We start from the raw sequence: 12,483 nt of genomic DNA on the forward strand, positions 1-12,483 counted from the left end.
AAGATTCTCTTGTCACTTTAATTTATACTTTTCCTTCGCCTTATTTCTCTCGAGAATCTTCGTACGTTTTTTAAGTTACGTTATGAAGTTTAAACGGAACATGTGGTATTATATTTTTTTCTTTTGCTTCTTAAAATTATTTCATAAAACGTAGAAGTGGTAAAATAGACCTAAGTTTACATGAAGGCAAATTAGTCCCTGAAAGTTTCCAGTTCAGTGTGAGTCGATGGTCGATGTCTATTAGAGAGAGAGAGAGAGAGAGGCTGTCACTCAGTAGCTGTCACAGCTCTGGCTTTGTTTCATCACTTCAGTCTCTTTCTTTGTGAGTAATATTTAGTTTTCTATTAATATCCAAAACCCAATAAGCTGAAAGAAAAGTAATTAATAGAGAAACAACCGGCTGCGCTAATTACACAAGTGACCTGTCGAGTCAGTTTATTTATAGAGCAAAACTTAAAAAAAAGGAGATTGTCTTATTACAGAGAGACGATTATTACAGTCACATTAAAACACAAGAAGTAAGGAAGTGATAATGATACACAACAGAAATGAGGAGGAATAAAAGATTTGACATGTTTCTGTTGTTGACATAAAGGGAAAGTTCACCGAGTTCATAGTTCACCTTAATAAGAGGCTGAAACTAAACCATACACCAAATAGACTACAGGTCGCTTGTCCCTACTTTAGTATACAACCCACAGCAACTATACAAACCAGTGACACCTCCTCTGTCATAATGGTAACCAGAAGAACCCCCTGGGTAAGGTTGTGGAACAATCAGCGTTTGATTTTTGAAGGATCAAACTCTGAAACTGAGTTCTCTGAAACTCTGAAACTCTCAAACTGAGTTTAGGATTTGGATAAAATCATTGTGTAGTGATTTAAGAACATCCTTAAAGTTATATGACCTTTGTCATCATGGTCACAATTATAAAGGTTGTGAACTGGACATTGGTTTGACACTGGAAACCAAAAACCAGTCTCCTGTGAGAGTGTCCTGTTTGGTCAAACCACTCCTCCACCCCAGCCTCCTCCTGGTGTAAGTCAATTCAGGGAGCACAGACCCTGGAGGACACAGTCTGTGTGTTTGGCCTTCACAGTCTGGGAGAATTAAGATGGCTGCTTCCTTCGTGGGCCTCACAGACTGTGAAGGCCAAACACAGACTGAGAAGGTCTGGTCCATGGAGGAGTTCCTCTGTGCATCACCAGCTCTGATTTCTAGTTTCTAACAGGACAGTCTCCGCTTGATGTTTGTTTTCATCACAAAACAATTAAAACAAAGTCTGGTTCATCAGCTGTTTGTTTGCATAAGGCCCTAAACGCACCTTCTACAGTGACCCTGACTAGGAAACAGGAAACAGACGCAAAGAAGGTCCACCAATCAAACTGCCTGGGTTAGACTTTTCAAATCCTGCAGGAAAATATCACACCCGAGAGTTTTAATCCATTGACATGTTAACAAACTCTTACTTTGAAACTATGTGGACGAATGAGAAGAAAAACATAAAGCGGTAAAAATGTGTTTATATACTTTTTTACAGTTTACAGCTCCACTGTTCCTCTTTCTCACACACTTCACAAACCAACACACACTTCCATACAGCCATGGGGCGCTATATATACACCCAAACACACACACACACACACACAGACACACACACACACTCAGTTCCAGTCAGTCACAGCGATGGGACCAGCATGACATGAGCAATTATAATCTTCCCAAAATACATGTCCCTCTTTACACAGTCCCTGTCCAGACTAATAGACTCTGTGGTTGAGGATTTGTGTTCAAATCGCTGGAGGGAGGGAAGCAGGGGGAGAGGGGGGGGGTGGGGGGGGGGGCAGAGGGAGAGAGAGAGAGAGTGTAAACTAACATGCACAAATATACTGTTCGCCCGTTTAGCTTCTAATCCCGAGCTGCTGATTTGCAGTGAACATGAAACAGTCACAGAGTCTCGGCTCCTCAGCTGTTTATCTCTCTCTCTCTCTCTCTCTCTCTCTCTCTCTCTCTCTCTGTGTCGAGTGGAAACTGTGGAGTTAATTTCTGTGCCGGGAGGTTAGAGGAACAACGACACCAGCAGCCATGTTGTCACGCTGAGTCTTCACCACAAGACAAAAATACTGGAGAGGAGAAAAAATAACCCAAGCGGAGAAATGTGCGTGAAACTGGTACAAAATATTATTTCCAAACGTTTCACCACAAAACACCCGAGAGAGGCAGAGGGGAGACTTCGAGGGGGGGGGAAAGAAGGGATGAGGGCTGAAAGAGGAGAAGAGAGAGAGGGATATTTATCCCAGCGGAGGGGCACTCAGGGACAGAGCGCTCTACAGTGACAGGAGGATGAAAGATGAAGATAAGTGGCCAGAAAGGGATATCGCACATTTGTTTATGTTCCTGTGTCGTGTGCAGTTCCAACAACGATCTGTCGTCTCCTCTGCTCTTATTACCTGGATTCAGACATTCATGCAGCGAGAAATAATTAATATAACAGCAGGTTTCATTTGAAGATGATTCTGAAATTATGAGCTATGAGTGGCTCTTAATCTCAATACTTTCTTTGCACAGTTTTTTTTTCCATTTTTGAACAAAAAATGTATGTAGTGAGAATATGTTTTTGTTATTTTATCCTTTTTTAGTTTATAGTTAATCACAGTTTGTTGTCTGTCTGTCTCTCTCTCTCTCTCTCTCTCTCTCTCTCTCTCTCTCTCTCTCTCTCTCTCTCTCTCTCTCTCTCTCTCTCTCTGTGTGAAGCTTTGCTAAAAATCAGTGGTTGAAAGATCCATGAAGGTAAATCGCTAATTTGGTAGATTTAGTAGATTAGTTTAGATCTGACTTCACTTTCATAACAAACAACAGTTTCTATTATTATTTATTTTAATTCAGTTTAAATCAAATCAACATAAGCTAAACTTTCAAGGGGAGTGAATAGTTTGAACTCTGTGCTGTGGTCATTGTGGTCCATGGATGGTGCGTTGGCACAGAAGCCGGCAAAGACGTGTGGAATCATTTTTTTAATAACAGTCAAAATGTTAAAGGTTGTTGGAGAAGATGGAAATATATCCATCCATCTATTGTCCTTCGTTTATCGAGGCTTGGGTCATGGAAGCCGGCCAATCAGGGTATCCTGTACGTCCCTCTCCACAGCCATGCTTCCCTGCTCTTCCTGGGGGATCTGATCCAGGACCAGGTGTTATATGAAGCCCCTCCAGCAGGTTGAAGATCCCCTGACGTCTCTTCCAGGTTGAGGATGCCCGGTAAACCTCTAATGCTTATACTCCGAGCTCCCTCAGGATTTTACATCTCCTCGCTCCATCCTTAAGGCTGATAAAAACCTATTTTGACCCATTTATATGTTTGATCTCATTCTTTCATTCACCACCCAGATGATGAGGGTCAGAACACACTGCACATCGACCTGTCATTTAACAGCTTTGCCTTACGTCTGAGTTCCTTCTTCACCACAACTGTCCAGCCTTCTTGAACTGGCCCTCATGCCATCAACCCCCCCCCCCTCCTCCCCCTGCTCCCCATACTCCAGATGGCCAGTCCGGCTGTACTTACAACACTCACTGGATACCAGTTTGTTGCCAGTTGCCATAAGTTGATCTCTTCAGGACTGAGCGCCATGTGCTGGCATGGAGGACCGAGTCTTTCCTAAAGTCTGTTTTATCCTCTGGAAGGCAGCGACGGAGCAGGAGGGGCAAAGAGGAGGATGAGGGGATGGAGACGATAGAGAGAGAGAGAGAGAGAGAGAGAGAGAGGGGTTTAGCAGGTCAGGACCGTCCACATGTCCCCGGCTGTCCTCTCTCCATCTGTGTCTCTCTTCTCTCTTCTCATCTCCTCTGTCTCTCAGCCTCAGTTCAGTTCGCTCCAAACAGAACAGAAGAGTTTCTGCAAACTCATCTGAAGAGAAGATCCAAGCAAACAAGAAGCAGTTGAGGCAGTTTTTCAGAGACACTCTGCTAATCCACTGTGTCTCCAGCTTTACTGAGGGTCACATGATCATTGTGTCTGGATTGTTGTCCGGGACAGTGTTTGCAGAGCGAGCGCGGGATGAGAGGAAGAGTTAAACACGGATAAAGGAGTTAAAAAGGATGAGGGTTGCAACAGGATGAGGATTAGCAGTCGTCTCCTCCACGGACGATTTGGTTTGTTCCCGGACTTTGTGTTTGTTTGTTTGTTTGTCTGTTTGTTTGTTGAGCTTTACGAGACTGGATGTTTTTTTTTCCGGAAAGCCGTAAAATGATTCATCCGTGAAAGTTCAAGTCCCAGCAGGAATGTTTCGTACGGTTTTCTTACAAAATTTCCACGATGAGTAACTAACAGTGGTCACAATAACCAGGCGTGGGCTTAGTCTTACCTCTGCTGCCTTCCTTAGCTCTGCTGTCAGACCTTTGTGCTGACTCACACACACTCACACACACTCACACACTCACAGACACACACACTGCTGGACTCTTGGAAGCCTCAATTTCCTCCTTTTGTGTTTTTTGGGGGAATACAGCGTTTTCTCAGAAACATGGAAACACCTTGATGACTCTTAGGACCTCATGAAACCTCTTGATTTTAGATTGTTTGTTTTACTCAATCTGTTATTTTCCCGTTTGTTATGACTACGGAGAAAATCTGAGGAATGTTCATCTAATGCAAAACATGTAAACACCAAACACAAAGCAAATTGTCACAAATCAAGTTTCACATGAACAACACAAGTAAACACAACTCAGGATATTTACCCATCCTCCTCCAGAAAAGAGGAGAGGAGGACGACTGGCTGAAGTGATGTACTGCTGTGTTGAATCTGCAGCTACAATGGCTGCTGCCCTCAAGAACCTCCAGAGGTGCACACAGCTGGTGGGATATCCCTGTCACCTCTAGAAGCTGCGTCTGGATGACCAGTCCGTTCACTGGAGGCCGACCAGTCTGTTCACTGGAGGCTGACCAGTGGCCGGATTGATGAGATGCTCGGATCGGTACCAGGACCTGAGTCTCGTGGGTTTGATCCTCGATGCTGATTGGCTTTCACATCGTTGCATCATGAGGATTTATCGAATCACGCAAAGTTTGCTTATATCGCTTCATATCATTTGCAATGTTTACAAAATTCTCATCTATTCCTGTCTTTGCATTGATATTTACTTCACGTTTAATGTGAACGCACCAACAGACCGTTCCACCTCCGTCTTCAGTCTGGCGTGTGGTCCGGTCTGTGTCTGTTGTTTGTCTGTATCGAGACTCAAAGTAGGACAAGGTGAATCTCGTGTGATGTCAGTACTCTCATTACAGAGCGGCTCTTAGATGTTCAATTAAGAAGTATTATTGGAGCGAGCAGGCTCCTCGTGTTCCTTTGTGAAACTCTGTGAAGGACGTGTTTTGTAAACAGGACTTGAAATAACTTGACCTGAAAACCAGAGCTTTGTGTTGTTTGAGTCTTTCCTCCAGTTGATATCTCCACCAAGGCCCCACAGCTCCCCCTCAAATCAATCAGGCTGCACCTAATTTCACACAAAATATACAAATATCAGCAACATACATTTTTCTTCCATCAAGATCCATGAAATATTCTCTGAGAAATTGAGGGAAATGTTGAAAAACGTCCTCTCTCACAATTTTATATTGAAAGTGAAAGAACTCTTCTTCAACAGCCCCCCCGATCCACATCCTTCTACTAAGTTTAGAGGAAATACTTTTTCTAAGTAATCTTGCTTAAAAAACTTCTAACATTAACTATTTAGTGGAGGTGATAAAAAGTATAAAAGAGGAAAGTTTCCCAATGTTCACACTAAAACATCTATTTTAATAGTTTTCATTTAAAGTTGTCAGTAGATGCATTTTTAATCCAGCTTTTTATAATGAGTGGAAACAATGAAATATTTGTACACTTTACAGAGATGGAAAAGTTGTTGTTTACATTTAACTTGTGACTCAAACATCACTGAAGCTTCGGCTCCACTGAGGAGACACATCAGGTCTGTGGGGAGCTGAAGAAACTGATCAACATCAGTTCTTTGATTTGAGGTTTCTGATCTCCTGACTGAATCTCCTCCTCTGCTTCTTTCTCTTCACAAACCAACTCCTTTGTGATAATTGATATTTTCTTGTGCAGAATTTCTTGAGATTCAGTGAAACGTTGTGTCCGACTCGAATGGAAAAACCCACAGAATTCTCACAGAGTTCATACTGATGCTGTGAAATTCCAATTCCTTTCTCCTGTAACCCACGAGACAGACGGGATGACTGTGGTGAAATACTCCCAGGGATGGAGAGAAGTAGCAAACTGGATTAGTTTCCTGTTGAAGATCAAGAGAGACTGGAGCACGTGTTGGAACATCGAAGAAAGAAACAAGAAGAAGAACTCGACTGTGGGCTGATGATCAGAGTGTTGTTTGAGGTTAGGATCTCTTCTTTCTTCCTCGTGGATCAACTCTAAGCTCTGAGTGTGTGCTTTGGTATGAAAAGATGATGTGATGTGATGTGATGGGGTGGGTGGAATTTGGGTAAGACCGGTGACAAAGCCTCTTGATTTGTGCCAAACCACGTATTTTGGTGTGTGCCACGATGAAAGCCCACAACTCATGGAAACTGATATGAAACTAATCCAAGGAGCCTAAAAACATTTGAAACTCAAGAAAGCATTTTGAGTAATAACCATCAGGATTCAGACAACACACACACACACACACACACGCACACACACACACACAGACACACGATGGAAAACATTGCACTTCAGTCATGAGAGATTCGTGCTACATTTTAAACAAACTTTTAAGAGCTCGGACAATAACTGAGAAACATTTTTTTGGTCGACATGGAATTGTTGTTTTTGTGTTGATCCCTTCGTGGTCCCAGTGTGTGACTGAGCTGTGAGATGCATGAAGCCTGATGAGCAACATGTGACAATCCTCCCTGTGTCACTTCAGTTTAAGCTCTGTGGCAGCTGTGATTGGTTCATTATCAATTTGAGTGAATGTTGTAATTGGATAAAAGGTCAAACCGACCAAATCAATGACAGACACTCACTGAGTCGTTACTTTTAACTGTCTTGTCAAGTATTATATTCGGACTCTAAGGTGTGAACACGCTCTATATGTCTCCTACATGAACTCTGGATGTGTGTGTCCACATTTGTACACGTGTCTTGGTTTTGTCTTGTCTTCATATTTTGCTGCCTCGAGCAAAAATAGTTTATGGATCGTGCAAATAGAAAAATTACATTTAGTGTTAGATGTCTGAAATCTGGGACTTTGGAGTTCGTGGACGTTAGATGTTAAATATTAACTATCCAATAACTTTTACCATCTGTCTCTATATCGTGACTTTGTCTAGAAGAACTCCGTGTTCACTCTGACATTTTGCTGATGTACATTTAATGGATGATTTCAACAAGGGCTCTGTGTTAAACCATAAAACAAACCAGAATCAGTTTCTATCCACACACACCTCCACACAGGCCAGTTACACACGAACACACATAAACAGAACATGGGCGTGTGTATATATTCATACGCAGGTAGAAAATACACACGCGAGGAGACAGACACACACACTCACAGACACACACACACACACACTCAGAGATCTGTCTGCGTTCACTCACGTCCAAACACCGAAGCGTGAGAAGTGGTTTTCACCTGGTGAGGATTCAGTTTCATCCTCTCAGCCACCAGAGTTTATTAGCTGCTTAAAACATTAGAGCGGAGGGAGTTTCCCTGTTCTCAGAAGTGCTGCATTCCTGACAGGGCACACACACACACACACACAGACACACACACACACACACACACACTCAGAGGAAACCAGGCCTTCACTCTCCAACTCTCTATATCTCCATCAAGCCATCTCTCTCTCTCTCTCTCCCTCTATCACACCAGCGTACACACTCCATCCTCTGCCTCTCTTCTGTTCTCTCCCCCTCCCTCACTCATCCCCTCTCTCTCCCACTTGCAGACACCCACACACTCCTCCTGTAGGTGTAATGTTACCACGACGAAGCCTGTTAACATTCCCGGGGCCGGCCGCTTGAAGCTTTCCAGATTGTTCTGTTTAGACAAACGCTGCCACGGCCGAGCGGCGGGGACGAGAGAAGGACTGGAGCTGAGGGACGGAGAGGAGGACTGGAGCTGAGGGACGGAGGACAGGAGCTGAGGGACGAGAGGAGGACTGGAGCTGAGGGACGGAGAGGAGGACTGGAGCTGAGGGACGAGAGGAGGACAGGAGCTGAGGGACGAGAGGACAGGAGCTGAGGGACGGAGGCAGAATGTGAAGAAACACATGTGCACAACCTCACACGTGAAAGAGAGAGACACGTACATCCTTTGAAACAAAATTGAGTAATACACATAAGTCTTTGTGTTTTCATGAAAACGCTGCCACACACACACACACACACCTACACACACACACACACACACACACTGACCCCCGGTTTACGTGCATCCTGCAGAAGGACCCTGAGATTTCCGTATCTCGTTATACTGTTGAAATGTCAGCCTCGTTAAAGTGGCCAATTTGACTTAATTGAGCAGCAGAGTGTAAATAGAGGCTTTAGTCCGGCTCCTTTTCACCTCTCTCTCCAGCTCTCCACTCTCACTCCAAACCAATTCATCAAATAACCCGTCGCTCTCTAAGGCTTTCTTCACTTCTCTCCCCCCCCCCCCCCCCCCTCTCTTTCTTTCCATCTTTGGCCTTCACTCTTTATTTCCACTTGCACCTTCTCCTCTTCGTTCTCACTTTGCTGCGTCTTCTCTATTCCTGAGGACAAAAGTCAGAATATTAAAGCACCAGTCAAAATGCATTCTGCCCAGAATACTTCACTGGTAAATGGTTCGAATGTGGAAATGTCTCAGCGCCTTGATTTTCATTTTAATAACCATCTTCTCAAACTTTACATTTTGACTTTGACGCCGACGCAAATCATCCATAAAATGTCAGAAGGGCAAAGTTGCACGAGACCTGAAATAGCTGTGAACGCTCCCACTCACAACCTCTCAGCAGAGGAGGAGTCAGGAGAAGCTGCTCAGAGCCTCTTTGTTTGGTTAAATCACCTGATTTACAGCATTTTAAAAATATGTTAACATTGGTTTACAATGCAGGAGACTTTATTTATATTGTGTTTCTTTTAAAACTCAAGTATGGGCCGGATGTGTGTGACCAGAAGAGTCAACTCAAGTGGTTTGGGTTGGTGGTGAAGGATGAGAACATGTGATTGAAAGGCGAATGCAGTGAGAAGCTCTCGTTGCTACTGATAGAAAATCACTTGTTCATTCAGCTCTTTACTTTTGGTGCTGCAGAAAAACAAGAGGTAATAAAATCTTTTGAATCAAAGTCATTTTTCACACTTTGAAAACAACGTCGCAGCAAAAATCATAGATTTTCATCTGGACTTTATTTAATTGTAAAAATGGATTATCATTAGAAGGAAATGTTACGTTAATTCTCTACTTAACCTAATCTTGTTAAATTTCTGCTCATTTCAACTGATCACTGGTCCATTAGAATCCCATTTCATTATCTTCCAATCCAGTTTCAGTCTTGAGTCATTCTTTCTGTTTAAAGGGATGGACTGGTGATGGTTCAAGTCCCAAACCATGAACCACAGCATCCCAGTTCAAGTTCAGTCAACCATCCATTATCCACACAGCTAATTCTTTTTTTGGGGGGGGGGGGCTGGAGCCAGTCCCAGCTGACATTAGACAACAAGCGTTGTAAACCTCGGACCGGTCACCAGCGTATCACAGGGCCCGTAGAGATAAACAATGATTCACTCTCACCTTCACACTGCAGTCAATTTACAGTCTCCAGTTAGCGGTAAGGGGATTTGAACTGGGAACCTTCTTCTTTCTTTTTACTTCATGTGATCTCTCCTCTGTCCCCCATGTGATTAGAGCCCTCAAATACATCAGTTCCCTCAATATGCCAGATTGTTCTTCATCGTCAATCATTTTTTTACTGGAAAATTGGTGAAAATGTCAAAAAAAACTGATCTGAAGTTGCACCAGCATTTTATTGGTTCTTTCTCAACCCGTCCACCAGGTTCTGTGCTCCCTTTATAGTAGTCTTTGTTTAATCCTGAGAAATATCCAACAAACAAACAAACCCAGTTAAAGACACAACCTCCTTGGTGGAGGTATAAGATTTCCACGCTGCCTTCACCTTGTTTGGGTCCAGCTCCCCTCCCTCTCTTTTTAACTCCATCTACGTTTCCTCCCTCCTCTTCCCTCTTCCTCCCTCTTCCTCCCTTTCATCCCTCCCTTTCATCCGCCCTTGTACCTGCGCCTCCTCCACCTACTAGAGTTACTCCCTCTGACCCACACTGAACCTCCTCTGTCCTACACAAACACTCGCAGTGAAGCAAAGAGGCAGCAGTGAATGCTCCATTACTCGCTCATACACACACACACACACACACGGACCAACTCGTTGACCCACACAACCTCACAGACCGACAGGGAAACAGACACACACACCACGGAGCCGCACACACTCTTAGATGCAAGCGCACATGTCACACACTCTAAATCCTCTCATTTCCTCTTTCCTGTAGCTGGTCAGTCGGGCGTGTGTGACACTCGGAGAGTATCAATAGCAGGGGCAGGTTTAGCTGTGGCCCTCTGAGACATACACACACACACACTCACACACACACTCTCTCACACTCAGTCACACACACGATTAAGACCACAAAGCACATACACATGTACATTAGTGCGCTTGAAAAAATATGCACACAAGCCCACACACTTAACACCCTTGAGGTCACTAGAGATGTGGTTCAAGTCCTGCCCAGTAACCCTGAACTTACACCAGTACCTGGAAAAAAGTGTGTGTGTGTGTGTGTGTGTGTGTGTGTGTGTGTGTGTGTGAGAGATTGTGTGTCGTCTTGGGTGGTTTGGAGCATATATCAGAGCCAGGTGATAATGAGGTCCTAGTTGACTGCACTACCTTGTCTCTCTGTCTGTGTGTGTGTGTGTGTGTGTGTGTGTGTGTGTGTGTGTGTGTGTGTGTGTGTGTGTGTGTGTGTGTGTGTGTGTGTGTGTGTGTGTATCTGTGTGTGTCCAGACAGGTCATGGACTGTTGCTCTCCACTGAACCCTGTGCTGCTCCTCAGGCAGTCCTCACCTGTGGAGGCTCTGTCTCCCTCTGTTGTTTCGCCCTCGCTCAGCTCAGTGTGTGTCTGTGTCTGAACGTGTGTGTTTGTACTCCTGAGCAGTACTTGTATTTGTAACCTCTTGTGTATTGTTATGATACTGTGAGATACTTTGAAATCAGAGTGTAAATGTGTAAAATGAGTGATGTGAAATTTGTTGTGATAGAAACACACGACACAGTGTAATCTGCAGACAGCAGGACAAACAACAGTTACATCACTAAACCAATAATCATGTGTTTACTATGTGTTTACATGTGTCTCCATACTGTCGCACTGCAGTGACCTACTTCCTGCTCGCTGCCTCCTGTCATGAACACACATGTGAAACAAACAACACACAATAACACACAGAATGCATATGTACATCTTGAAACTGGATTGTTGCCGATAAGAGAAATGAGTGTATGTTGTTGATTTAGTGATTATGCCTTGAAAGTTGTGTTTATGTTTACACCAAGATTTGTAGTCTTACTTGTTTGCAACTCAATGCCAGATCCTGCTTTCCAGTCTTCTTGCATAGTGACCACAGGATTATGAACTTCTATGGCTCAGTTTAAAGTCTCGCCTTTCAACCAAACAGCTTTTGTTGCCGGCTCCATGTGACTGACTGTCATGTGGATGTGACCTCTGACCTCTGGTGTAACAGTCCTGCTCCAACTCGTCCATTAATCCACGTCAATGCATTTCCAACTACACTGATTCCCCTCTGCAGTTTAGGAGCAAACTTTTCCTGGAACTGAGTTACACGTATGTTATGGCTCATGTGAGATGTGGATGTTTAAAACACACGTGCACGGTATCGATTGCTTTATGTTGAGCTGATCAACATATTGATCAGAATAAACTTGTTGTCGTTGCCATGCACGCACACACACAGTGTAGATACATGTTACTTTCAAACACAAACAATACACTAGGCTGCAGGCCAACACCTACACGAGCACAGACGCATGCAGAGTAGGAACATCTTTACTTTCACTCTCACAAATACTCATACATATATATATATATATAAAAAAAAATCTTTAATGCATCATTTAAATTACTTTCTATCGTTACAATATTCAGATAAGTAGCTTGTTGTTAAAGACACACTGGATATGAAACTCAGACATGTCTCTTCCTAAACGTGTCTATAGAGGCAGCTCCAGTCACATGGTCCATTTGAGAAGGACTCGTCTAACAACCTAATTTTCACCATCTCTGTATAAGGACTTTTTTCTTCTTGCGGTGTCTTTATGTCTTTTCATAAACCTAATGTTCCTTCTCCACAGGATGGATTCTAAATATCTTCAGTGGTAAAGTGTATTTCCCCTTCATTCCGGGGA

The sequence above is a fragment of the Pleuronectes platessa genome, chromosome 14 (genome assembly GCF_947347685.1).
Source record: "Pleuronectes platessa chromosome 14, fPlePla1.1, whole genome shotgun sequence".
NCBI lineage: Eukaryota > Metazoa > Chordata > Actinopteri > Pleuronectiformes > Pleuronectidae > Pleuronectes > Pleuronectes platessa.